The following is a 5,619-nucleotide window of genomic DNA, read 5'->3' as shown; positions in this document are numbered from 1 at the left end:
ATCTACATTCTCTAGAACATATGGTAAGGCCTAGACGAGGTTCACCACTCAACCTATCGTGTGGAAAAAGAATATTGATACTTAACGTAAATGAAGTAGTGTGAATCTGCAAAAGATGTTCTATTGATCAATTAACATGATGATAGGGCCGAGCAGCCCTACCCCACCTCTTTTTCTAGAGATTTCACCCCTATTTTCTGACTACAACATTTTTGACCTTTGGCTACAAAAACAATTACAGTCATATGTGAAAAATATACAGCCTTAGGTTAAGGCTGCACTTAGAAAAAGTGTAGTCTTAGCCAATGTATGGAAAAGTATGGCTGCACTTGTTTATGAGATTCAACAGCAAAATTAAAGTGCAACTGTATGCTATATGACTGCAATCTTAAATCATATGGTAGCATATAAAATGTGCAGCTAAAAAGTATAAAATAGAGACACATATAACCTTTTAATATGTGATAGAAAGACATGCTCACAAATCATAAAATCAAATTGTAGAACTAATGCCTTAAAAATCAAATGCTTTAAAAATCATTTTCAAAGGTCTTTACAATGTTTACAATATAGGGTTTCCTCAACTAATTTTAGTCATCTCTCTCTTTCTCTCTTTTTCTCTCTAATTCCTCTCTATATATATTTGTTTGTCCATTCTCCAACCTAACAAAACCAGCTGACATTGCAGTTTACAACCTTCCTTACCTATAAAGATTAAGTTGAAATATAAAATTCATTTGCAAGTAGTTCATATAATAGGTAATATTTTTTCTAAAAATCATAATTATATTAATCCATCACCAATGGATGCCATGGCAAGTCTTTTGTCTTATTAGCCTAAGACTTTAATGGCATAAAAATTGGTGTGGTAACAGAGCTGTACAATTACAATAAAATCTTTATGAAGTGGCTAAGTTCAGTAAAGACAAGATGAAAAGGAAGACTGAAAACAGCAAGAGCCAAAAGCAAGGTAATAAAGAAATGCTCCTATCACAAAAGTAAAATCAGAGCCAAACTAACATACCTTAGGACCTTGATGCATTTCACTAATAGAAACTGCCACCAGAAGATTAAAAAAGAGACCCCCAGGATTTAACAAAAAAAGAAGCTCCCAGCAGAGAACAATACATCAGAAAACCATGATAGGGATCCAGCAAAGAACAATACATCATAAAAACATGATAGGGATCCAACAGAGAACAATACATCAAAAAACCATGATAAGGATCCAGCAAAGAACAATATATCAGAAAACCATGATGGGGATCCAATAGAGTACAATACATTAGAATACCATGATAGGGATCCAGCAGAGAACAATACATCATAAAACCATGATAAGGACCCAGTAGAGAACAACACATCAGAGAAACATGATAGGGATCTAGCAGAGAACAACACATCAAAAAACCATGATAGGGATCCAGCAGAGAACAATTCCAATGATAATGCTAGAACAAAATTATCTTCAAAGTAATTACATAAATTAACATTAAATGACTTATAGGATTCATCAATAGCAGCATTTGGAATTAATTCTTCCAAGTATCTTGTTAGGCTCATTTGTTCGAAGTTGTGCCTTTATTCTTCAAAGAGAAATTGAGGAACATTAACTTCCACCATCTAAGAAAAGTAAAAATGACATCACAAATCATAAATTTTAAATTATATTACAAATTATAACCTCAAAATTGTAAAAACTCTTAAAGTGATTGCAACTTACTAACCTTACAAATCTGATTTAAAGTTATATTATCAAATATTTGGTGTTTGATTATTTGTTCCATTTCTTGACAATCGATCAACGATGATTCATTAAGCTGCAAATTATTATAAGTAAAGAAACTTGGGAATCGAAAGAAAATAAAAAATAGTTGCAATATATGATACCATTTGTGAAGAAGTTGATGGCCGGTCATTTATGGTTGAAGTTGTTGGCCTAGGAAACCTCATTTGTAATTATGAGATCAAGAAGTTAATTTGTTGCAAAATTTCTGATTTGATCGCTAGAACTTGATCTGTCATCTCAATTTTGATAGATTGTACTTGCTGCTCCTACTTTTTTTGCATCTCCTTTTCTAATTTATCTTTCACTTCTTTCATCTCATCCATAGCAACTCTTCTAGCATTTTCAACCATTCTTTAGGCATCCATGGAATCAAATGAAGGTGGTTTTTTCTTTAGATCTAAAGCAATTGCACCTTTTCCGTAAAGAAACACATGGCCAGCTTTGTTGTGCCCCATTACATCAGCAAAGATTTCATTTTGAGCTTCAAGATCCTCAAGATTCTCCAAATTTTGAGATATTTGTTGCTTATATTCAAACTGAAATTAAACATAAATAATTATAATTAAATTATTCATGTTTATATGATCTTTCTACATCATATCAATATAAAGTTTGTAGGCATACCAAAATTCTCATGCTTTCCTCATCCAATTCTCTATTCTTGTGTTTATGTGTCAAAAGAAACATATCAGCTTGGGATATTTCCTCTACGTTTCCCCTATTAACTTTTTGTATTAATAAAAAATAAAATAAATTACTAACAAAATAACTTACAAGTTAACAACATCATAAATAAAAAATACTTGGTATAATGGAAGAGAAGGGGAAAGATGTAAGGGGAAATAAAATAAAATAAAATACTTGATAACTGACAACAGTGAAGGTAGGATGTTGTTTACTTGGAATAATACACCCATATTTTATATATAATGTTTGGATCAGATCTGAGGAAAAAAATGAGTAATAAACATTACACTAGCTATGATTTAGACTTGTTTCATGTGAACATCAATGTTTTTCCCACCACCATTCTCAACTATACTACAAATGTTTCCATTGTACCAAGGATCAATGCATACAATGTTTCCATTACACATTTGACTTGGTGAAGACAAGCAAATTCAAATTCTATCAAATTTTTATTTAAAAATTGGTCTGATTTAAATATTCAAATTCTGTCTTGGTGTTGTGCTACTAAGATTGAACATTAGACTGACCAAACCCCAAGATCATAATGACCACAATAAACACATGTCAGGTGATGACAAGCAAAGGGCTATCTTTCAGTTTGGCCAATTCTTCATGAATCAAATAAATTTAACCTAAAGGATGGGTCAATTAATACCAAACCATAAAAGTTCATAAAAGTTCACATTGCAATAGGAATTAATCAATAGCGTTCCACACACATAACTTTATACAATTGCACATTTTTACCTCTTTCTCACGAACTCGAGCAAAACTCATAGATCCAGTAATGTGTATGCATTGCTGCTTTTTACGAGATATCATACCTCTAATGCTTCGTATCTACAACTCATATAATATAATTATCACTAAATACTTGTTCGTAATAATTGTAACAATTATTTCTACTAATACTTGAAGTCAAGATCATACCTTTCCTTCCTTAGAACTGCAAAATGCAACCAACACTTTCCAATGTTCAAAAGGGACTCCTTCAGGATAATTTTTAAGCCGAACATCATCTGTTTTATATATAGAATAAAAACTCCTCTTCAATCGACATTTGTAATTCCTCCAATCAGTTGTTACTGTGCTTAGGACCCATTTTTTGGCATGTGCCTCAATGTCAAACTTTGCCTACAAAATTGAATTGCAACTATTATAAGTATAATGATTGAGAAATAATCGTATATAAAAATTCAAAGGTTCTTTGGCAAGAAGGGTTTGTAATACCTTCACTAGATCCCATTGTGAAGAACAAGACAGAATATTCAGATAATCATTGACTTATTCCATCTTAATAATTTCAAAAACTTCCTTGATGTGTTTAAAATACATACCTAGACAACTTGCTGGAACTGAAATATCGGTGGATGATTCTGTGGACTTGAAGATGAACTAGCCTTGACCTTTTCAAACTTGGTATCAAGCAACTTCTTAAAATCAGTTAACTATAGTTAAAACATGGAAGCAACATATGACATTAATTCAATAAGTGTCAGTATACAAAATGATATTACTAAACCAAAATATATAAATATTTTTCATAAAAGAAATAAACTCAATTGAAATTTAGCTCCAAAAGAATCTTTTAAATTAAAATTATCAAGTTTAGTTACAATTAGAAGTTTATTTATCTAGCTTAACGAATAAGCTTGTGCAATTAACATATGAAATTTCTTAAAAATCAAACTAACGTGGATTAACAGTAAAAAGCATGGAGGTCAACACAGATGCTTACTTGCACAACTTTCATAGCACTCATGGAGGTCATTTTCCTAACAGAAAAGACTGAGACATCCACAGAACGACTTGTTGATGATTGCCCTTTAATTATCCAATGAATAATAATGCTACAAGTATAATATTTGTAAAAAAACTTGAATAATAATACTTGAACATTATGTAATTAAATTAAACAGCACCCATGCATTTCAAACAGTTCCATTCCAAATCCCCATTCTTCATTTCAGAAAAAAAAAACGTAATATTAGTTTTCTTTTTCATTGGACAAACAATTAATATTTAGTTGTAATAATAAGATGAAAATTATGTTAGCTTTTCATTTCTAAAATTCTTTTCTTTTTGTTTGTTTCAGTTTCATTATTTTGCTAACCCCCTCATACGGTTATCCCAAATTTATTACAATAATGGTAACTTCTTAATTAGTTTTTACAGTTTCTTTTGTTTTTTCATTTTATTTTCTTGGTAGGGAGAAATTTAAATGGTTCTAAACAATATTTGGTTTAATATGGTAAGTTGATTAGTCAAATGACAGTCAAAAAAGATAGTAAAAAATGGACCAAATCAAAGCTCAGATCTTAAGGCAACTTTAGTGAATATTGATTTCCTTTTAGGTATTGATATGATGAGGATTCACTTGCTTTGAATAATTTACCTTTCCATGTCACAAAATTCCTTTCCATATAATGACCTTTCTCGAGATTTTACTTCCTCCCAAGCACCATTGCTTTATGTAAAAAATAGATAGACTGTTCACTCTAGAGATCTTTATTTATTTAAATTCTCATTTCTTCAATTTTCCAACTATAAAAATATTTATATTTATAATAATTATTATTTAACAGCAATATTATTGTCAATACTGTTTAAAGCATTAACGTCCAATGATGTTGAGTTTTAGTAAACTATTTTATCCTTGTTCTGTTACTCATATGCTTAGATGTCAAAAAGCACTCTACCAAAATTAATGGTTAATAAAATAATGCAACTTGTCAATACCATTCTAAAGTTTTCATTATTAAAATACTATGCCAAACAAATATAAATTAAGAAATAGATTAATAAAAGAAAGAAAAAAAGAAATGAAGAAAAGACAGAGATATTTGAATAGCAGCCAATGCTATTAAGAGCTTGTACTCGTAGATACATTCAATTGATGGCAAAGAAATTGGAATTTGCTTTAAATTGATTAAAGTTGCTTTATTGGAAATTCAAAGTTAGGCCATTCAATGCATTTTTGGTGCTTTGGATCGATATAAAGTTAATGAACACCATCTTTGCCTTGAAAGCCAAATCTAAGAACTTGAAAATTTAACTAGAACTTAAACATTTAGATCTTGAGGAGCTATCATCTACAAACTACATAAAAGGTCTTTCTACCATAAACTAAGGTATTCTCT

The 5,619-nt window shown here is 30.4% G+C and overlaps 1 long non-coding RNA gene across 1 annotated transcript; it reads right to left on the bottom strand.

Moving 5' to 3' along the window:
* On the bottom strand, nt 1,683-1,952 carry LOC108661756. Its single transcript, XR_001927541.1, has 2 exons — nt 1,891-1,952; nt 1,683-1,820 (listed from the first exon to the last, which is right to left on the bottom strand). It is a non-coding gene; the product is annotated as an uncharacterized LOC108661756 (long non-coding RNA).

The sequence above is a fragment of the Theobroma cacao genome, chromosome 4 (assembly GCF_000208745.1).
Source record: "Theobroma cacao cultivar B97-61/B2 chromosome 4, Criollo_cocoa_genome_V2, whole genome shotgun sequence".
Lineage (NCBI taxonomy): Eukaryota > Viridiplantae > Streptophyta > Magnoliopsida > Malvales > Malvaceae > Theobroma > Theobroma cacao.
The sequence above is the reverse complement of the archived record's forward strand: the minus strand, read 5'-3'. Positions and strand labels throughout refer to the sequence as shown.